This window comes from Dipodomys spectabilis, unplaced genomic scaffold, assembly GCF_019054845.1.
Source record: "Dipodomys spectabilis isolate Male_0828 unplaced genomic scaffold, ASM1905484v1 ptg000783l, whole genome shotgun sequence".
NCBI lineage: Eukaryota > Metazoa > Chordata > Mammalia > Rodentia > Heteromyidae > Dipodomys > Dipodomys spectabilis.
In genome coordinates this window covers 25,181,671-25,206,081 of record NW_024871460.1, presented here as the reverse complement: position 1 = coordinate 25,206,081, position 24,411 = coordinate 25,181,671, and the positions used below count along the sequence as shown (strand labels likewise).

General features: G+C 38.1%; 1 non-coding gene across 1 annotated transcript; it reads right to left on the bottom strand.

Moving 5' to 3' along the window:
- Positions 1–22,448: 22,448 nt before the first annotated feature.
- Positions 22,449–22,552, bottom strand: LOC122102491. Its single transcript, XR_006146505.1, has one exon. It is a non-coding gene; the product is annotated as a U6 spliceosomal RNA (small nuclear RNA).
- Positions 22,553–24,411: the final 1,859 nt, after the last annotated feature.

Below are 24,411 nucleotides of genomic sequence, written 5' to 3'. Positions count from 1 at the left end.
GAAGAATGACATCAACGCATTCATAAGGAAATGAAAAGACTTGGAAAAAAATCATATTAAGTGAAGTAAGCCAGACCCAAAGAAATACAGGCTCCATGGTTTCCCTCATTTGTAATCATTAGAATATGTCTAGGATAGTCCTAGCAGAGGATCACAATAGCTCAATAGCTATGTATATATAATCATATAAAATAATGCTAATCAAAATGAACTTCATGATATGGAAACAAAGGGTTTTATTTATGTGTGTTTGGTTTTTTTGTTTTAATGTACTGTGTGAAGTTATTGCTTTTTTCTGACTTTTTTCTTTTGGAATATCCCCTTTTGACACTTTTTGTTTGTTTGTTTGGTACCCTGTGTCTTATATGTATGTTTATCTGATTTAGGGAAAGGAAGAGGAATAACAAAATGGTGAGACAAAGGACAAAGGATGAACCAATGCAGCAATAATACTCACAAGACACTATGTTGGAAATGAACTTTACTATTTTGGGGGAGGTGGGAAGTGGGAGAAAAATGATGGAGGGGTAAGAATGTTCAACAAGGAATTCACTTATCACCTTAGTTATGTAACTGTAACTGTACATCACCTTTACAATAAAATAAAATATAGAAAAGACATAAAATATTGATAAACCCTTAGAAAAACTGTGAAAGAGAAAAGACACAAATTAGTAAAGTCAGAGATGAAAAAATAGGATTTCACAAAAATTAAAAAGGCCATGCAGAGGCTTATTAGGAATTACTTTGAAAATTTATATTCAAATAAAAAGGAAAATCTACAAGAAACAGATACATTTCTAGATAGATTTGACCAAACAAAATTGATTTAACAGGATATAAACTATCTAAAAGATTTATAGCAAGCAATTGAGATTGAAGCAGAAATATAGTCTTTCAACAAATTAGAGCACAAAAGTTGATCAGTCAATTCACTGCTGAGTTCTACAGGCCTTAAAAGAACTAACATCAATATTCTACAAACTATTCCATAAATAGAAAGGGAAGTAATGCTACCATCTCATCCTGTGAAGCCAGTATTGCCCTGACACCCAAACCATAAAATAATACAAAATAATTGACCAATTTCTTTGATGAATATAGATGCAAAAACTCTCAATAAAATGCTAGTGATATAAATGCAATAGCAAAATATAAAGATCATACATCATGATCAAGTTGGTTTATTTCAAGGATGACAGAACAGCTCAACAGACATAAATCAAAAAATGTAATATAATACAAAAACAGAATCAAGAACAAAAATATCACATGACTATCTCAATTGATACATAAAAAAGCATTTGTCAAAGTTTAACAATCTTTATGATTTAAGCTCTCAGGAAATCAGGAATAGAAAGACTGTACCTCAACATAATTAAGCTTATCTATGACAAATCTGGAGCAAACATTATACTTATTTAATTTCCTCTAAAATCAGTAATGAACCAAGAGTATCTACTCTGTCCACACTTATTCAATATAGTTTTAGAATTCATAACCAGAGTAAGAAAGCAAGAGAAAGAAATAAAAAGAATTCAAATACAGAAGGAAGAATTCAAATTATCCCTATTTGCACATAATATGATCCTATAATTAAAACACCCTAAAGATTGCACAAAAAAATCCTAAAGATTTGCATTATTATTATTATTATTATTATGTGTATGTGTGTTTGTGCACACACACACCCCTGCACACATGTCAGTCCTTGGGACTTGAACTCAAGACCTGGGTTTTGTACCTGAGCTTTTTTGCTCAAGGTTAGCATTTTATTTTATTTATTTATTTATTTTGGGTCTGGTCGTGGGGCCTGAACTCTGGGCCTGGGCGCTGTCCCTCAGGTCTTCAGCTCAAGGCTAGCACTCTACCACTTGAGCCACTGCGCCACTTCCAGCTTTTTTCTTTTTGCTTATGTGGTGTTGAGGAATCGAACCCAGGGCCTCATGAATGCAAGGCAAGCGCTCTACCACCGAGCCACTTTCCCAGCCCCAAGGTTACCATTTTATTGAGCCACAGTTCTACTTCCAGCTTTTGGGGGTTAACTGGAGTCTTAGACTTTCTTGCTGGGGCTGACTTTGAACTGTAATCCTTGGATCTCAGCTTCCTGAGTAGCTAGGATTACAAGCATGAGCCACCAACTTTGATTTTCCCAAATTGTGAGCAAACAGTTTTATTTTATCACAGACAAAAATGTCCAGAAATTTAAAAATGCATATATTATTATGTATATTACCTGATCATTAGATACATTTTCAATTATACATTCACTGAGTTATCTTTAGAACTTTAGATGAATCTGTTATGTCTTTGTATCCTTACAAAATATAATGGTATCCTCCTCTGTGTGTCTGTTTGAGAAAGAGTGTGTGTACATATGTTTATATCTCCATAGAAGGAACATATACAATACGTATTTTTTTTCTGTAAACATTATTGGCTCCAGGTCTTTTGTCTTCCAGTTAAAATTTCATCCTCCAGGAAGAACATTTTACTAGATTGGAATGTAAAGTTTGACTTTAGACAGCTCTGAGTAGTAATCCTGACTCTTTTAATAGTACTGTCTTCTAGCGGCTTAGTTAACATTTCTAAACCTCAGGGTTGCTTTTTTAAACTTGAAATTAGAGAATAGTGTTGATATGCTGATATGGAAGTTGTATAAAGAGCTTAGAACAATTCTGGCGCAAAGTAAAGAAATATGTAAATCACCTATCTTTTCCCTTTTGTTAACTTTATAACCCCCCCTTCACGACATGGAAAATTTCATACCACCATCTTTGAGATGTGAAACATGTAAATTTTAGACACCCACTGAGGGAGAATAGTTGCAACAATCTTAATGTTTCTCTTGGTCTAATTTTAGCACATTTTCAGTGAAATCTGTATTTATATTGTGTTGTGCTCAATTTATTTACTTGGGGTTCCCCCCCTTAAATTTATTTGATTTGGTAGCTTTTCTGTGGGTCTAAATGTGCAAATTGAGTATGCTTTGCTCAAACCAGTCTTTTCTCCAAATGGGCTGGGAGGCCATGGCTCCATGTGTTTGGAATACTTGATCCTGTTGTCGGTGCATCCCTGCTTCTCTTCCCTTTAAAGACCGCGCTATGCGGGTGCCATGTGCTCTAGGATCTGCCTGTGAAAAAGCAAGTATGGTCTTTGTGCTTTATTCTTAATGCCAACACATCAAGTTCTTTTCTGTATGGGTTTTGAGAGACCTTTCCAAATTAGACACATGGGCCATCTGCTTCTCATTGAAACATTTTAGGTACAGATGTATACATTCAAGTAGCAGTTAGAAGAAAATAATCTCCCTTAATTTGCACTTGCTCATAGAGAGCTTATTTCCTTAGAAAGATGTCATCAGGATCAAGTCTTAATTCCATAATTCTTAATCCATTTTCCACAATAGGTATTAATTGGTATTTGGAGTCCATCTCAGGGGGTGAAGATACCACAGAAACTAACATTCTGGCAAAGTACAAAAACAAGAAAATCAGTTATAGAGGCATAAAGAAATGTTCTCTCCTCTATGACTTGTTTCATTTACAAGTTTGCAAACTGCAAGAAAGGTAGGAAATGTTCTTTGTAACTTGAGATGAGATTCAACCAGCTCATCAGTCACCTGGCTGGTGAATTGCCTTCTGAGAAGCTGTTAGAAAAGGAGAAAGGGAATGGAGAGAAGGAACAATTCCATTACTGGTTTTAGAGGCACCATGGGGTGCTGTATTACTTGGTTCCTCTATGATATTTTTGTTGTTCTTTAGATGAGATAAAGGATTGCATGTGACATTTTAAAAGTCTGAAGTGCTACAATTACTCTAACGAATTAATAGAGTTAAGATGTGTAACGGTGCAGTTTTGCTGATGCTGTTGGCACGTTTCCTCTGAAGCAGCAATGATTGTGACACACATGTCAACACACATTGCCCGTAAACAAGGAAGGCCTGCTCAGAGTGGGAGTGAGGGAATTGATGCCTCACTTGAGTGCTTTGAGAGGCCAAGATCAAAAGCACTTTTAAGCATATCATATAATTATCATCATTAAGAAGCATGAGGCAAGGAGTCCTAAACTCCCAAATTTTCAAAGCAACAAAAACAGCACAGCTTTAATGGGACTTTGAAGTCAAACAAATCTCCAGGTATTTTCATTATAGAAACTCACAACTAATTAAGGAAAACCCTATCTGGGCCAGTGTTTAATTATGTTTGCTTGTCCGCCTGTGTCATGTACTCTGTTCTGAAAGTAGAAGGGTGTCAATTGGATTGCACCAAAAGACTGTGCTGGGACCAGCCAACAGCATTCATTTTTAACAAAGCATAGCATAGCAGGGTTTTGATCTTTTTTGTCTAAATAAATAAGTCTTTAATAAGCATTGATTATTTTTCTTAATAGTCCACATAACCCAGAGGTTAACTAGAACTTTCTCAACAAATATCACAGCTATTTTACATCATTATGTAACCATCAACATTATGTTGAACCATCTACATAGGAAGATGTTGGATAAAGTCTGTATAGTGATTACATAAAAACATATAGTCTTGAATATTCCATCAAGAGAAGCTATTAATATAGAGGACAAACTTGAACTCTATCAGGCAGCCAAGAGACAAACCCTGACTAAAGTCATTTTTCTTATAATACAGTGGTACAGCACTGGGTCTTGAATTTAGGGCCTGGCCTTCACTTGGCATTCTGTATTCACAGCTAGGATTCTCCCCCTAGAGCCATATCTCTAGTCCCCTGTATATTTTTAAATTAAAATCTTTGACATTATTTTTATTATCCTTAAGTAGTGTACAAAGGAGTTGCCATTCTCCAAAGCAGTTTACGAAAACAGTGCATCTTAGTCACCCCTTTCAGCATTCTCATCTGCCCCTCCCAAGACATCCCTTCTCTTACTTATCTTAATCTTAAATTATGTATCAAAATTTTTGCCATTTAACAAAGCAGTTTATACATACAATACATCTTGATCTCTGCCACTCATTCAATGTCTTCACCCTACTTCTATCTACCCCTTCCCTTCTATTTCTCAATTCTGTGAGAATATGATGAATTCTTGTCTACACTCTCTCCCTTCCCTGCTTGAATTCTTCTACCATTCTCCCCTTGGACCCACCCTCCCCTCTTACAAGTACCCATTCCTTGATTCTTAGTTTCTTGGTCTTTGACTTCGTCTTTTTAAAGAAAAACTATTTAAGCTCTCCATAGAGACTATTACACTTCACTTGATTCATTTGTAACCACTTGCTTACTACCCAGTGTGTTCACTTGTAGACTTACAGGCACATTCTAGCTACCACAAATGAGGGAAACCATGCAACCTATGTTTGTCTGTGTCTGGCTTACTTAATGTATTTTTTTTCCAAGTCTTTCCATTTCCTATGAATGGTACAATATCATTCTTTCTGGTGGATCAGTCAAATTTCATTGTGTCTATATACCATATTTTCTTGGATCCATGAGTGGATCCACTGAGCCACTGAGGGGCATTTGGGCTGATTCCATATCTTGGCTATGGTAAATAATGCTGCAATGCACATGATTGAGCTTGCAGTATGGCCTTGTTTGTGCTGCTTTGACATTATTTAAAACTTAATATATCATCATGTATGTATATATAACTATGTATGGAATATAACTATTAAAAAAACTTGAAGGTTTGGTAACATGGAATCTACCTGACAACCACAGACATTTTTTAAGAGAAAGACAGGTCAGTTTCCCAAGCCCAACTACGATAAATGGGGCAAATTGTTGTAATCTCATGTATTTATTCCACCACAAAAAATGTGATATTGATACATGCCATAACTTCTATGAACCTCAAAAATAGTTTGCAATATGAAAGATGACAGATACACCAAAGGCCACATATTGCACAATTCCACATTTACAAAATGTCCTGAATGCCGGGCACCGGTGGCTCATGCCTGCAATCCTAGCTACTCAGGAGGCTGAGATCTGAGGATCACAGTTCAAAGCCAGCCTGGGCAGGAAAGTCCGTGAGACTCTTATCTCCAATAAACTATTAGAAAACCAGAAGTGGCACTGTGGCTCAAGTAGTAGAGCGCTCATCTTGAGCTGAAGAGCGCAGGGACAGCGCCCCTGTCCAGAGTTCAACCCCACGACTGACCAAAACAAAACAACAACAACAACAACAACAACAAAACCAAAATGTCCTGAAAAAGCAAATGGCAGAAAGAATATTTTCTAGGTACTTGGTGGGGAGCGGGGATGGAAGGGGAATGGAGAGTAACTGCTTAATGGTTACAGCATTTCCATTTTAGGCAACAAAAACCTTCTGGAGGGCTGAGAAGTTGGCTCAGTGGTAGAGTGCTTGCCTTGCATACATAAGGCCCTGGGTTCGATTCCTCAACACCACATAAGTAGAAAAGGCAGGAAGTGGCACTATGGTTCAAGTGGTAGAGCACTAGCCTTGAGCTGAAGAGCTGAGGGACAGCGCCCAGGCCCAGAGTTCAGGCCCCATAGCTGACCCCCCCCCCCCTAAAAAAAAACCCTTCTGGAACCAGGTATTGTTGAGTGTCATATAAAATTGCTTAGGTATGAAATGCCAAGGAATTACATGCTAGAAGATGCGAAGCTTGATGTTATGCATACTGAAAAGTCAGGCACGAACTCCTTGTCCTCACAGAGATGGGATACTGGACATTGGGAGAGGTACATGGAGGCATGCAGCCCTCCCTGGCAGCATATTGCCTTTACAGGTATAGTAGGAGAGAGAGAACAACACCTAGCTGCTCTGAAACCACCCCTCTTGCCACATATTTGGGGTAGAAAAAATTTGAAGCTACTTTCCATGTGGAGCTAGGTCCTAAACTTTGCTTCCAACAGCAGGCCATCACTACTGCTATATGAGTGGTAAAAAAAATTTTAAAAATTCACATTATCACTTAGACCTCTCCTTCTCAACCAGCTGCTGGGAAATGTCTCAAGTTCCTTGGCTGGCCCCTTGGCTGGTACCATCCTTAACCCAAGCTAGGATCATGTAAACTCTATAACGACCCTCTCAATTATTTGAGTTAGGCCCACTTATGTCTTTCCTTCCCCCAAATGATGAAAATATAACTAAAGTTTTATTTACTGAGGATTTCCTATGTGCCTGGCACCATGTTTTACACTCTTTATACCTTTTACACCCTTTATACATGTTTTCTCATTTAAAGTTCACACCACTTCTGTGAGGTGCTTTTATAGATGGGATGATAAAGGACCAAGGAATTTACCCAGCGTCCCTCCACTACTCAAGGCAGAAACTGTGATGTAAAAGCAGAGATAGACTCAGTGCTACTACTACAAAAACTATACTTTCTAGCCTCTATAAGAGCATTAGGCTCTTTGCTGCAGGAATATCCAAAGGTTTATGACTTATAGAAGCTAAAAGGTATAGTTTTTCCTCCTTATAGAGGAAAGAGGAACTGTACTGATCAGCAGGCAAGTGAAGATGGGATGATACTAGGAAGTCGAAGTGGGTAGCTCTGGTCTTGTATGATCATTTAAGCCTGGAAGACAGACAATTACTTGCAGAGCTCTCCCTCCCTTGACAGTATCTCCTGAATCAGAGATTAGAGAAGAACATATTGGGTGCTTGTGCTCTACAGTGGCATGTCCCTGGACCAGGAGAGCTTTCATGTCATACTTCCCCATATGACTCAGCCATGTTAAATCCAGTCTGCACAACCTGGTATCTACATAGATACAGCTACATCAAGCTTTAGCTGCATCTAGATACATCAGGTTTCGTCTGCAGGATAAATTTTCAAGAGCTTGCCTTATAGCCATCAGAACTCAGTTCACAAGCCATCTTGCTATTTTGCTCCATTTCCTGATCTATCCTCTACATTATTTACAAAATGACTTTTCAAATTGGAAAGGCAGATTCTGCTAACTATTCAGAAAGCCCATCATCTCACCTAAGTTCCCACTTAACTAAGCTTTCAAATTCCCTGTGTGCATGGCACTATGCTAGGCCTTTTTGCCTGCTTTTTCATTCCATGTTCAAGATACCACAGCAAAGTGGTTTTAGAGGCAAGACCCAACCCTTCAGCTACCCAGGACAGAAGCAAGTATGTAAGAGAGCCAGAGTCTAATTTACCATAAACTATATAAGAAATACCTTGTTCTTTCTTTTCCCTTTCCTTCATGTTGCACGAATTGCTCAACTTCTTCAACACAGCTATTCACCATAGAGCCACTGAATACTATGTATCCCATGCCAAGTTCTGAACTAGGCACTGAGACACCATCCCTTCCATAGAGAAAAGGTCAGAACCATTTCACAAGTGAGAAACACCTAGAAGCAGGAACAAGAAAGACGAAGACACTCAGTAAAGTGAAAGAAAAGATAACACTGGAAATCAGAAGGAACATGGAGCCTTGTGGTTTTCAGCTATATCTTCATCATTTATTTCGTAGTATTCAACTAAAAAGCACACTATCCAGTCCTTATTTCTTGTGAAATGTTTCAAACATTCAAAATATAGAAAATAGAATTTCCTTGACTGCTTAATACTTCTGAGGCTATTCATTTATTTCTTTCATGCCATTTTTATTTTTTAATTTCCCTGAAGGTTTGGGAATCAGCCAAGCTTGAATCTGAATCTTTCATTTTCCATTTACTGGTCCTGTTATGTTGAACAGACGACCCCATTCCAGTGAGCCTCAGTGTCCTCATCTGTATAACAGATGAGAAAAGCCACTAGGATGCCTCTACTTAATAAGGCAATGTAAAAAAATATGCTAAGCATGGAGCTAGACAAATATCAGGGCACCACTGGTGGTAGAAGCTTCCAAAAGATACACATAGCCTAGATTTGTTTATATATTGTTATGGTAAGATCTTTTGTATATAAGTCACTTTATCCTTGGTACACTATAAATGAATATATTCATTTCTAATATAGCTGCTAAGTAATTTAGCTGATTCTAAAAAGCTGCCTTCTGTAACCCATCCAGGCATGTACTCTTGTGACATGGCCCCAAATAATGTTTATTAGCCACAGCAAACAATCTATCATAATACATTTTAAAGTATCTTATGAAGCTACAAAAGAATCATCCAATGGAATAAGCAGTTGGCAAATAGTTCTCTTACAAGAGAAATGAGAAAAAAATAAGAGCCATAATGGAAATTTTTTATAAACCTAAAACATATTTAAACATTGTTGTTTTAGAGTCAAACAGTGGAATACTTCATATGGATTTTAGTACAGAGGTGGAGAGACAATGTGAACAAAGTTTGAAGAGAAGAGGAGCATCATATATTTAAAGTTGTTGATGATGTTTGGCTTATACGGTTTTATAAAGAAACATCTGTCAAAGTTCGTGAACCCAAGAGGGTACCCGTGTTTCATGTATGAAGCAATTGTTGAGTCAAAGCCTCCAGGCTAATTAAGCTGGGCCGTTTGTCTCTGGAGAAAGCAGGGGTTTAGCTGAGTGTCTTAAGCCATTCCGGTGCCAACAAAATTCTGGATATTATTGAGACCCCCCACCATTTCAGAGCAGATACATTTGTTGGCTTTAATCAAAAAGTCTATCAAAGAGTTTACTGATTCTTCTAGAATGTCACTTGGGGCATTTGTGTTGGGAGCGAGGCTGCTGATGAGCAAGTAAATGCATGGCTTCAGAATCCTAAGCCCTTGTGAGGGTTTAGTAATTCCTGTTTATCATTGTGCATCCCAGACACTTAGCTCACCTTCTCATGGTTTGGCAAACATCTTGCATTGCTATTTTCTACATTAGCAACAGAATTAGGAGACCGAAGTGGTTTTGAGTGTTGTCGTGGCACTTTCCATGGTAGAAATATGGAACAGCTCTTTCAATCATTGCAGTCAAGCTACCTGACCAGTCAAGAGAGATGAGAGACATTTTCTGGCCCCCAGAAAAGCATCTCATTGCTGGTTGTCTTGTCAGTCTCTGCTGTACTCCTTTCAATGATTACTGAGAACCAAATGGCACCATGAGCCAATTTCATGGTTCATTATCTAAGCACTAGTGGAACCTCAAGAATTTAGTTGTGGGTAAGGATACAAACCGTGTGTGTGTGTGTGTGTGTGTGTGTGTGTGTGTGTGTGTTTGACAAAGTTACTGACACTGAGAGTTGCTGAGCTTTTTCCAGAATTATCTGAAAAGAAAGAAGAACTTGTCTTTGCTATATAACAGTGCTGTGGTAGTAATCAAGACAGTTTTAGTGTTTCCTTAGAAGTTTTCAGGGGTCTGTTTGAAGGAAAGAACATGATTTTTCAGGGTCCCTGCCAGGTCTATGGTTTTATAAGTCCACCATCAGGCAGAATAACATATGTTAATAGCCTTTCTTGAAGACTTCAGATCATTTGCAATTTGGCTAAATCAAAATAAAGGCCTCTTTTTCCCACTGCTTTTCTAGGCTAAAGTAAGCACAGGCCATGGAGACTCTACAAAGGAAGGCTGATGACAAGGTGAGATGTTAAAGGCTTTAGCTGAACTTCCAAGAACGGCACTGTTCAGCCGGGATTCTGGGAGGTGTGAGGGCTCCTATTTCACTGTGGCGCTGTCCCCGCATCCAAGCCAGCCATGATCAGGGAAGCAAGAGCCTTCAGCCAACTTTGCAACCCACTCAGGCCCTGTGGGATTTGAGTTTAGCTCTTTTAAAACAACATTTTGATGAGTTGTGTGTAAATGAATCAGAAACATATGGATTCGATTTCCCTTGAAGTGTACGTGGGTTTAAAATTAAGGGGAAAAATGTGTGGAGTTTGGGTATGTATCAAAGGCAAAATGTTTAAAAAATAATGCAAGACACTTTGCAGAACAGACTTCTCTGGTGAAGTAGAACAATTAAGGCAGGCTGAGAGGTCAGTCTTGTGACTCTGTGGTTACAAAGGTGTAGGTGTTCTGGAGGTAGCCTCCAGCAGTGTCCTAGAACCCTAGGAACAGCACCCATTAAATGAAAGCAGACACCAACCTCCAGGGAGGTCAAATCGTATCGGAGCTAAAAATTATATCACTGTCCAAACAGAAGAGATTGTCCTACAAAGTACTTGCACTCTCTTTTCAAGTTAATTTAATTCTAAGGGGAGGTCAGTCTGCAGAGTGTGATATATACCAAAGCTGGGAAATCTAAACTGTGATTTGTGTCTTTGAAATTCTGCAGGTCTTCAGGGCCAGAGACCATGAATATCAGTGGAGGAGATGGTTTTGAATGAATTATTTGCCATGAGAAGCTTTGTTTTTCAGATTTGTTCATTCATGAACACTTCCTAGTTTACCTGTTGTGTACCAGGAACTGTTCTCAGAACCAGAAATGAGAAACACATGAGAAACTACGGCAAGCAGCTTTCTCTTTCTAATGGGACAGCAATGGGTATGCAGATTATTGCCAACTGAGCAGTCTGGTTAGGACGATAAAAGATGTACCGTGTAAGTGAGGATGACAACTGCTACCTTGGCAGAGGGAAAGTAAGGAAAGGCTTATAAGCAAAGGCAATTGTCTCGGTGAGAAAGAGGTTCTACCCTGAAATTATAGGGTGGCTGAACATACAGTACCTGACACTGGACAAATGATACTGACAGCAACCAAGAGTAGCATCTGTTCACAGCCCAGGTGGGATGCACACTGTACCCTATACAACATGTCATATAGGCTCATCCTCTGACCAGATTGCCTGTAGTGAGTATCAAGAGGATGAGGCAGCCCTGGTTCCCACAGGAGAATGTGATTGGCTCATTTGACTAATTCCCAGGCTAGGGATTGCATCTATTGGCTAGAGGGCTTTATCTTCAGGAGCAGAGTAGGAAAGGGACTTGGGGCTTGGTTCACACCAGTTAAAGTCCTCCCAGTGCCAGGTGTCAAGGCAGCACAGCATCTCAGGCCTTCATTTTAGGATTCTACCACAGTGATAATCAGGGCAGGAATGGAAAAAAAAATGAGTGAGTGGGATTTCACCACCGGGCTGAGCTAGAGTACATTGCATTTCAAACAGACGAACAGTGAGCATAAAAGCCTGGAAAATTAGTTAATTTTTTTAAATGAGACTTTCTTTCATGGATTTGTAGAAAAGAAACCACATTTGTCTTCAGAGTTTAAACTATTTAAACATTACAACTAATAAAAGAACAGAGCTAATTTACAGCAGCACCATCAGACAGAAGTAGAATATGAGCCAGAAATGTGAGGCCCTTATATAATCTCACAGTTTCTAAAAGCCACATTGAAAAAAAAGTAAAAAGAAATCGGTGGCATTAATTTGAATGATAAAGTTTATTTTACTTACAATTTCCAAAATTCTGCCATTTTAACATGTAACAAAGATACTTCTATTCTTTTTTTCTTATGAAGTCTTTGAAATCCAACATGAATGTCTACATTCCCAGCATCCTTCAATGTGGACTAGCCACACAATTGAAGTACTTGCTCTCCCCACTTAGCTGATGGCTACCATATTGGAGGGTACCGATTTAGAGCATCTTAAATTGGCTTAAATTTGGAACAAAATGCTGTGCAGTTTTCTTCGTAACTAGCTATTAAAACAGAAAACCAATGAGTGTAAATTTAGTTGAGGGATGAAAAGTGCCTGACTGCTACTCAGTTCTTTACTAAAACAATAACAGATATTACTCTCAGAACCTGAGGTAGTGGTGCTGTGGCTCAAGCAGTAGAGTGCTTGCCTTGAGCTGAAGAGCGCAGGGACAGCAGCACCCAAGCCCAGAGTTCAAGCCTCACAATCGACCAAAAAAAAAAAAGAACCTGACACTACCTTACCTGTAAGTCTCTAGGAAGTCACCCTCAAATGATGGGAATTGGTAGATGAGACAAAATGTTGATCCTTTTCCAGATCTATAGGCTCTGCTTTATGATTACAGTAGTTAAGCAAATCTTTTTTTTTTAAGATTTTTTTTATTTTATTTGTGAACATACTGTACAGAGGGGTTACAATTACATGGGCAGGATAATGCATACATTTCTTACCAAGCATTGCAGCCTCCTCCTTTGTTTAACCATCACTTCCCTTCCCAGCCTCCCCCCTCCCCCCCCAATCCTTCCACCCCTCCCCCCCACCGACATTGTAAAGCTCGTTTTTGACATGACAATTTGTACTTCTCATTGTTGCAACAGGTCCACCTGAATCCTTAAACGACTTGTTTTTCCCCATCTCCTCCACAAGTGTTAAGCAAATCTTGAGTTTTCCTTCAGATTGAAACCTAAACAATAAGCATGAAACAGAGTGCAAAAGAAGGCTATTGAGAACAAGTTAAAAACAACTTCATTCAATATTAACTAGTCACCAACTTCAATTGATATAATTACATGTTTTAGAAAACTTGGACACGTGACTGAATTGCCTTGTATACATTTTATACTCAAAGTTAAATCCCAGCATTAAAAAGACCTAATTGTTCTAGGTCCAATGAATTCATATGAATCTGAGACATATTTGCACTGAATTTTCTATAAAATAAATAAAATTGTTATAAATAGTGTAACAAAACCCTTAGAGACAATCCAATGATTTATAACATACACACACACACACACACACACACACACACAAATTTGGTCTACTTACAGAATATCTATTTGATAGGCTTATGTTACTTGGGAAATAACATACTATCTAATTCGGCTATTTTTGCCAAGCCTGAATTATTTTGTGAAGAGCTCTGTTTCATTGTGACAACCTATTTTTAAATATTCATATGGCTTTCCTACCCTCCATAAAAGTATTTCTCTTCTGGCTGAACCCAGGTTTTTCTGTCATCTTAAAATACCATTGCCTGAGAATTCACATTTCATGTCATGTATTTGCTAGATGATATAGAAATAATTTCATTTTTGACATAGAATGATAGGGAATAAAAGCAAGAAGGGAGATGCAAAGATATGTCTATTTTCACATTATTCTTAAGGTTTTTAAATAAAAACAAAGTTATGATAGGTTCTCACATATGTGAACTGTGATCTATGAAGGATATATTTTACAAACTGTATAGAATTCAGAGCAGAGGAAGACAACAGAACGAAGCTGCAGTCTAGTCTAACAATGACAAGATGTGCACTGAAATAAATCCACTGATTACAAGATTATTAAAATATTTGCAAGGCACTTTTACCAAGTTTTCCTATGGATTAACTAATAAAACACTCCCTTAGAACAGTATATGGGCCAAACCAACTTCACTCTCAGTATGCATTTGAGTGAGTTTTTTCTTCCTGATAGGAAAAAAGAGTCCCCTTGCTTGACTAATTATTTTTCCCATGGAATATGTGCATTTCAGTTTGAAAATTCCCCCAACTCATCATTTAGAATTTTATCTTTGACATACGTTAGAAAACAGAAAAAAAAAATTAAAAAGTAATGAGGATGAGGCCCAAATGCTTTGAGAAGTTTTCACATATGTGCTAATTAGTGATTCCATCTGAAAATATTCCCAGAAAGCCGGATGGGTACAGCCGACTGGGATAAATAATGCAAAGACCCTATGGCAGTGTCACAAACACTGTAATGAAGGCTGCTTGTGAGTTCACAGAGTTTCCTAGTGCTGGAGCTGAGAATAAAAACATCAGTGAAGCAAAATTGCCCTAACACACACACACACACACACACACACTAATACACACACAATCTGTGTGTGTGTGTGTGTGTCCCTCTCTTTTATCCTTTTCTGCTTTGGTTCAGGCTGAATAACTCTTTCTTTCCTCCCCACTCTACACTTTCAGACCCATCTTTACATGAAGTGAAATAGAATTTCTTGCATCATTCAAACACTGGTCTAGTTACACAAGCACATGGAGATGATTAGCTGTGAAATAAGACATTAGTCCACAACCTCACAGACCAAATGAAATACTCTCTGATTACAAGAACCACGATCTTTGGAAGTCCCTTTTGTGAAATGACAAGCCTGCTGGTTTAGTCTTCTGATACAATGCCCAACTGTGTTCCCTAAGTACAATTGAATTTCATCAACTGGACCACAAGTACCGCTAGCTGAAATGCACTCTGTAAAATCAAGGGGGGAAAAAATAGCACTAGCTGCTCCACAAATGAGGGGGTAAATAGCACTATTATGGTAATTTCTAGCTTTAATGCTTTCAACTAACACAGGAAGACTATGATTTGGAAGTTGAAATGGAGATATTTAGGAGAAACACCTAGATACTTGAACTAGATGTGCTACAGAAATGACAGCAAAAATAAAAGTGTGATTTCATCTGAAGTTCTCCCTAAAAAAACAGAAGTGGGTAATGGCTTTATGAGTATGTGTATAACACATGAGTTTTTATTAAAGATGTCTAACCAAACAGTTCCTCTAAGTGACCAAGACAATGCCCCTGGGCTTCCTCCAACCATGCCCCTTCCGGCCACTGAGATGAGCAGTCTGGGCCCTAAGTGCCCTGTACAGCTTGAGCTACCTGCATCTGATGGACTAGGGTCCACAATCATGAAACAATAGCTGTTTTGCACTTAAAAAAAAAACCAGAATGATTTCCCACTCAAAACTATGACCCATTTACTGGACTGATTTTTACTGCTTTGTCAAACTTACTGGGCAGGAAAACAAAGTCTGCTCCATTGAAGTAAACAAAGGGTCTGGAAACAGTCTGAAGCCTGCCTACTAATGAAGACCCTCATTCTCGCATTCCTTGAAAATCAAGGCTTCCTACCAAAAGAATAAGCTGCCCCCCATGACAGAGAGTGAAGTAACCAGGTATTTACATTTAGACAAGATAGAGTCTCATCTGGCAGCCTAGAAGAATGCCGAGCTGTCAAGAATCAAATAAAGGCTTTCAGAAATCTTTCTCAGGAGCCAAGGATGCCATTTGAAGAGCAAAGTAGTGAGCAATTTCCACTCACATCACAGGAATTTTGAAAACTAATTCTGTTTGAAAAAGACACAACCTGACCATCCCCATCCAAAAGAGATACCTAGAGACACAGTGCAAGCCTTAGTGAAACATTAGGAGGAATTTTAATATGCAAGACTTATTCCTGCATGCAAATGTTTTTCTTAATGGAATACAAGATATAATGCTCTGAAAAAAAAAGAAGTTTGTTCTTTCTATTTCTATACCTCGTATATACACTTTTCACACATGTGATGGCAAGGTCAGAATTCATAGCTACTTTATTTCTAAATCTGATTGCAAAAAGCAGCTTATCTCTGGCATTTTTGTTCATTATAATGCACTAGGGACTTCCGTTGCTGTGTGACCCAGAATCTGAGTGTTTCTAGCAATGTTCGGAGGATTATGAGACAGTGTGTGAAGATTCTAGTGCTTCTGCCAGAAGTGGGTGGATATCTACTCTGAGGACAGCAAAGCTGCCTCCTTGGCCTCCTGGCTAGGTCTCAAGAAAAGGGATAGGCAAGATAACAGAGTAAAAGTGATAAATAAGTAGATAGATAAACACATCCACCTATCCAGAGATGCAGTGTTCAATCACTCACAAGTACTTATTGAGTTCCTGCCATGGACAAGACAGGCATTATTTACACCCATGAAGAATGTAGAGGTCCCTTCCTTCTCACCTGGAGCTGATCATCTGAAGAGAGTAGAAGGGTAATACCAGAAGATAATAATTACCTTAGATGGAAAAATGGATGCAGTATATGCACATATAGTACTATATACTATGTAATGATAATATAATATACAATGCTACATAAAACTGAATTCTTTTATACTACATAATACTATATGTACATACAATGCAAATAGAAATGTATCTACACAAACAAATTATATGGTGATAAGTGCTAAGAAGCGGGGAATACTGAGAGAAGGGGACTATAACCTGAGGCACTGTGTTAGTTTAGCATTGTAGGAGGTTGGCCAGGGAAGATCACCCTGAGAAGATGATATCTGAGTAAATGCTAAAGGAAATGATAGCTATGTTGAAAATAAACTTTACAACTGCAGGGTGGGGGAGGGGGAGGGAGAGAAGGGATGGGGCGGGGGATGGAGGCAGTAATGATGCTGTAACTGTAACCCCTCTGTACAGCATCCTTACAATAAAATACAATTTTTGAAAAAAGAAATGACCACAGGTGGGAGAATGGAGAATATTTGGGAAGAGCTGGAGAATAGAGCTTGTTTGGAGGACTATTTATTTATTATTGTGAAAATACTGTACAGAGGAGTTACAATTACATGGGCAAGATAACGAGTACATTTCTTATCAAGCATTGTTGCCTCCTCTTTGTTTCCCCTTCCTATCCCTTCCCATACTCCCTCTCTTCCCCCCACCCCCACCCCCACACACCAAAGTTGTAAAGTTCATTTTTCGACATAACGACTTGTACATCTCATTGTTGCAACGGGTCCACCTTTATCCCTAGTTAAACGATTTGGTTTCCCTTATTTGCAATAACTAGTATATGTTTGAGTCAAGCAGAAAAGGTCAGATAAGTTGATGTTAGGGGAATGAACCCCAAGATAAGTATTCATATGTTTTTTTTTTCTTTCATGCAACTGTTTCTAACATATTTATAAGATGATTTCTATGTTGCTTTGTATGTCCCTCCCCCATGGTATAACCCTTGCGTTCACTATATTTGATGTTGGCATAATTTGTGGAGAGGAAGGGCAAAGACTGTTTATTTTTAACAGAGCAAAAATAAGAAAAGTCATGGATTGCTTAGATTGCCATGCACTCTGATGATGAGCTTAAACTCATTCAGCATAAAGTAAACTTACTTGTATTCTCAAGAAATTATACCACTCGCTTGTAGGAGAATGAGGTTGTTTAACTTCCTAATTTACAATTCTTAAAATTAGAATTTGTAAACACTTAATACCCCTACTTTCTGATCCCTTTTTCAGCTGAGCTACTTCAGGCTATAAGCACTGAAAACTCCAATCCCAATCCAGCTGCTTTAGACGTGGGGAAGTACATCGGCTTGCACACACATCTGGATGTGGAAAGGTAAACAGGGTGCAATGTTGGCACTAATGCAGTTCCTGGTGACTGTCTTCCTGTATAGGGCTTGCTCTGCAAAGACTGAGTTCTACGATTTCTGAGATCTCACAGGTGCTTGTAGCAAAGCACCGAGGAAGCCATTTTTGCAATGTTCTTCCAAGGAGGAACAAATCATTGTACTGGAAGCTCCCAGAAAACATATTGTGCTTCTCTGGGATCCCAGGGTCAGTTTTGAATCAGTAATCAACAAAAGGAATCCAGCCCTTGCTGGAACAAAGATGGGCTCAGTTCTCCTTAGGAGAACTGAGAACTTGGCCATGAGAACTTGGCCACGTGGATGAAAAGGGGAAAACCAAAGGAGAGTGAGACCTTCTGGGGGGGGGGGGGGGGGGGGGAATGAAAGCATGCAGGCAACCAACAGTGTCTAGTTCCAGAAATGCAGCCTCCACTTTCTTTTCTTTTCTTTCTTTCTTTTATGTTTTTTTTTTTTTTTTTTTTTTTTTTTGGTGTTTTTGAGGCCAGCAGGCTCACTGCAATTCAGCTGGCAATTCAGTTTCATGGTGTATATGCTTTGACCTTTTGAGTGCCAGAATTAGAGACACATGCCCCCATACCTGGTTCAGTTTGTATTATCCTAAGGAATTTGAATGTATTCTCATGAAAATAACTAATGACTATGAGAATGTTTTCCATAGTATTATTTACAATAATAAAAGATTAGTTACAACATAAATGCCCAAGAGAATTGATTAAAGGGTAATGTAATTTTATGCTTCCATTAAAAAAATTAGAGTGCATTAAAAACTGAAAATATAGTCACAATACACCATTCAGTTAAAAACTACTTCAAAGAAATATGTTCAGTATGATTATATTATTGCTGGCTATAGTGGGGTTAAACTCAGGACCTCAGCTTGCTAGACAGCACTCTGCCATTTTTTTTTCCTTCTAGTTATTTTTCTTATAGGGTCTGATGCTTTTTGCCCAAAGTCAGACTTGCAGACATCCTCCTACTCAAGGCTTCCCCATAGCTAGGTTTCCAGGTACATGCTAGTGTTGTCAGCTTGTTTTTGGAGATGCAGGTCTCACTAATTTTTTGCTCAGGCTGTCCTAAAATTGGTCTCCTCCTGATCTCTGCCTCTGAATTAGTTGAGATTATACCTGTGCATCACTATATCTGGTCCCAATTCTATTTTTTATTGGAAAAAATGCTTTAGGCTTATTTTTATTGTTAGCTTATATTAATTGTCCAAAGGGATTTCATTGTGATATTTCCAACTTGCATAAAATGTACTTAGTGATCTAAGTCATCCTATCTGTATTACTCTCCCTTAACCACTCTCTTTTTAAATACTTTTTGCTGGGTTTCAGTATATTTTCATACATATATAATGCACTATGCTGTGTTTAGAAAAGGAACTAAACAACATAAACTGAAGCCTAACAATAGCAAAATATATTGAAGCAAGGGGAAGAAGACACACTTTGTTTCTTCCTTTTGATGATAGAATTTTCTGGGGGTTTTTTGAAAGCACATATTGTAAGAAAATGGATGTTATTTTATTGTCATGTAATGAAATTTGGAGGTTTTATTTTTGTGTTTATATATTTTTTCTTTCTTCTTTTTGATCCAGTACTTCTTAGCTATTGATGCTTGAGTTGTTCAAGGTCAATGTAATATAGCTAAGGTCAACTCAACATGTGGCAAGCTCTCCCGCTGAGCTGCTAGGTAAATTACCACAGCCAATCTAAGAAGGTAATGTGAAAACAAGACTCTTTAGGGGGTCCCAAGTCTGGGTCGTTCTGAAAACAAACTGGGTTATTTACAGATAATCTAGGCAGTTCACTCCATGAAATGAGATTTCTTCAAAGCCACTTATGAATTAACACTTAGCAATGGTTGCAGTCATTCACAATGGACTAGAAGTGGGTAAAAACCTTTATTAATATCCTTTTGTCAGATATCATTAACCCTATTTTGATAATAAAGAATCAGGAGGAAAGAGATGAGGTAATACTACATGGTTCACATACACGTAGAACTGGAACTCAAACTCAAGCCTACTTAATGCAAGAGCCATGAGTCTTACAATGGTTGCATGTATATAAGTGTGTGTATTTGTGTGTGTGTGTGTGTGTGTGTGTGTGTGTGTGTATGCTTATCCAAAACACTTCCTTTTTTAAAAACATAAGTTTTTATTGTGAAAATACTGTACAGAGGGGTTACAATCACATGAGCAAGGTAATGAGCATATTTCTTATCAAGCATTGTTGCCTCTTCCTTTGTTTTATCCCCTACCATCCCTTTCCTCCCATCTCTACAACTCCCCCCTCTCCCCCGTCCCCCCGCCCCCGCCTAAATTGTAAAGTTCATTTTTCAACATAGCTTCTTGTACATCTCATTGTTGCAATGGGTCCACCTGTATCCCTATTTCAACAATTTGTTTTTTCCCTTCCCCTCCCCAAATTATAGCATCAAATACAGTGAAACCAGGGGTTATACCACGGGGGAGGGACATACAAAGCAACAAAGAAATCGTACTGGGGACTGAACCCAAGGCTATGCACGTGCTGAGTAGACTGTCTACCACTTGAGCCACACCTCCAGCCTCAAACCTTTCATTTTAAAACTCTTACTCCTCTCAAAAAAAATACAACTTACCATGAACTCCCTCCAAAATCCAATATTTAATGGATATGTTTTGAAAAGCAAAAATGGATAAAATTGTAAAAATGGTATTGATTTCACTAATAAAATACATGTACTCAAATTGAAATATTGTTCAAGGAAAGTGTGCCTCAAAACATCAGATGTTTTGAGTCCAGACAGATATCTTCCCAAGTTGACTATTAATCTGAATGCACCTGAAATATAAGGTATGTCTTTCAACAGTGTGCACTATTTCCACATGAGTACAAAAATAATACATTAGAAAGAATTCTTTTCCTGGGAGAAATCACAGGCATATGAATTGGCCTTCCAATCAACTTTGTCCCTGCAGAAAAAAACAATTAAGAGAGAGCCTGTGGATATCCTTGAATCAAAGACTTAAGCTAAAAAATGAACAGTAGGCTGAAAATATGGAGGTAAGAAATATATTAGAATAAATTGGTCTTTGATATTCCTTTTATGATATGTTGAAATCAAGGAAATTCTGGCATTTTACCAGTCCACTATATTACAATATAGTTTAGGTAGTGTTTATAACATTCACCAGAGAGGAGAGAAAAATGGATCAAATACCTTTTATACATTCATCATTTATAACAATACTTCACTAAAGATCACTACAGATCACTCTGACAAACTGAAATGCTTATGCACTTGTATTTTCTCTGGAAAAAGCCAGTTAATATAAATACAATGAAAAAGATATTCTAGTCATTGGGCACTTTCTCACATAAAATAGAATTTCCATATATTATTATGAGATATATCCTACCACTGGAGTACAATTACAACAGATGAATAACAATACTTTTGCAAACTATTCTCATAAGTACTGTCACATTCATTCCTCCCCTTGGCGCAAAAATGGTTTGTTCAATGATTAGTATTAATGTATATTTTTAGCATCTAACCTCCCTTGGATCCCTTGGAGCTGACCCATTAAATTTTTTATTCCCAAGTTGGATATAAAATGTGGGATTTCTTGTCCTTGTTTCAGGCTTACAGATGTTATAATAATGCTTAGATCTCTTGCAAACCAAGTGAAATTCATGTGATATTTTACAAAGTATTCACATATCTCATAGAACTCTTTGGCTCTAGACATATCCTATGTGGTGCACAAAAACCTTATTCTTTATAGCACAGAATAGAAGCCAGAAGAGTCACACTCCTTGCATGATAGGTGAGTGGAAGATTTGGTGTCTCTTACAAAAGAACTGCTGGTAGCTTTGGACAATGTATTTCTTAACAAACAAGAGATTCCTCCTATAACAATACCATATTAAAAAAATTATTGTAAGGGTGATAATACAGAGGGGTTACAGTTACTAAGTCAGGTAATGAGTACATTTCTTTTTGAATAGTGTCTCCTCTTTGTTTTCCCCCAGTTTTTCCCTCTTGACCTTCCTCCCCATAAATTGTATAGTTCATTTTCAACATAGTGTCTCTATTTGACTTCACCTATTAAGCTAGAATCTCTGAGAACAATAGTGATGTTTCAATTATCTCTGTTCTTCTTTACATAGTGTAGGGGCTCAATACATTGTTAGAATATTCTGGGATAGCATTGGCTTGTGATCACAAGAAAACAAAAACAGGTTGCTATATACATTATTAAAATGCATAAAGACATCTAAAGAGGCCCACAATCTCTTTTTTATTTTTTTAGTTTATTGTAAAGATGCTGTACAGAGGGGTTACAGTTACATGAGTAAGGCAATGAGTACATTACTTGTTGATCACTGTTACCCTTCCCTTGTTGTCCCCCTAATCCCTTCCTTCCCCCACCTCCCATGTTCCTCCCACCCCAAAACCCCCAATCCCTGCCCGAAGTTGTAAGGTTCATTTTCCAATAAAAAGTATGGAACCCCGCACAAATTTGCATGTCATCTTTGCACAGGGGCCATGCTAATCTCTGTATTGTTCCAATTTTAGTATATGTGCTGCTGAAGAGAGCACCCCATCTCTTTTTTACCTGTAAAATCTAGACTTTTAGAGGGATGTCTATAAACAAACACTTGTAACCTTTCACACAGGGAACATTTATTTTGATGGTGTTTGTCTTCTTGATTCGTAGGCTGATCCCTGATCCTCCATCCAGTTAAAGACATCCCCCAACAAGGGGTAACCACTTGACAACTTGACAACTCTAACCCCCTCCACAATTTGGCACTTGCCCACCTCCCCAACCATATTCCTTGTTGGTCAGTTTTCAGCAATAACTTATACATTATCTCCTCTCTGAATGGTTTCCAGACTATTCTCTGATCTGAAAATCCCACCACTTCCTTTTTTTTAGGCTCTCACACTATCCACTGGATCATCTATGTACATGAAAGCCCCTGATAATACTGCATTTAATTATGTATATAACTCTTTGTGAAAAACAATCATGTTTAAATCATCATTGATTTCTCTTATAGTCTGGTGTATAGCGTCCAAGTTATTTCTCTACTAGCATTTAGTATATAGTATTTGACCAATAGTTGTTTGAAAAAATGAACAAAGAAAGAATGATGGAAAGTGAGAGAAAATGGAGTTAGAAAAAAAGATAAGAAACTTGCCGAAAGTCTCACAGATAAGAGGTAGGGCAAATTAGAAATCAGGTGGCCCTTTCTTTCTGAATCCCAAACTCATTCTTTCTGTGGTACGTAGCAAATCAGATAAAATTTCTTTTTGCTGCATTAAAAAATGCTCTAATATTATAGAATTAAAGGAATTTCAGACATCACAAAAATTCAACTCCCCCAAGAGGCCAACTTCTCTCACTCCCTCTCTCGCCTCAATGTGGCCTTATTAAGTCATAGTTAAGGATGCAACAACATGGTTTTATTAAGTCACAAGAAATGACACAAATTCAGTGACACTTCTTACCCCATAGGAGATAGGCGTAGGAATCCCATTCCACAAAGGGTCAGAGTGTACTGATTCACAAAATACTGGCACCTAGAGCTCCAAACAACGACAAGTTATATTTCTATCACTCTAAGCACTGCTTCTTTATTTCCATTCTCCAGTACTCTATGAAATCCTGAAATACTAGTAGCACTGATTCCTACCCAGAAACTCCTTTCCAGACTGTTGCCCAAAGGCCTCTGCAGATATTATTTGAAGATCTTCAAACACTGGCTTCGTGACAACTGAGGGGTTTGTTGTTATTGTTGTTGTTATTACTTTTTTTGTTTTTGTTTTGTTGTTGATGTTGGCCATGGGGCTTAAACTCAGAGCCTGGGCACTATTCCTGAACTTCTTCACTCAAGGCTAGCACTCTACCACACTGAGCCACAATTCCTCTTCTGGTTTTCTGGTGATTGATTGGAGATAACTACCTGCCCAGACTGGCTTTGAACTATGATTTTCAGACCTCAGCCTCCTGAGTATCTAGGATTACAGGTGTGAGTCACCAGCACCTGGCTGAGAGCTCAGGTTTGGAAGATATTAATTCTAGGGAGACTTGAAACCATGAAAGCCATGGAGGAGCATCTGGACTGATTTCATATCTTGGCTATGGTAAACATGGCTGTGGTGGTGGCTTTATTATACCCTTCTTTGTGTTCTATTGGATAAACGCTCAGGAGTGGAATTGTTGGGTCATAGGGTAGGTCTATGTTTAGTTTTTGAGGAACCTCCACACTGCTTTCAAAGTAATTGAATAGCTTACTTTCCCAACAGTATAAGAGTTCCTTTTGGCCACATCCATGCCAGCTCTTGTTATTATTACTATTCTTGATCATGGCCATTCTAACTGGGGTGAGGTGGAATCTCAGTGTTGTTTTTACTTGCACTTCCTTTATGGCCAGAAATGTTGAACATTTTTT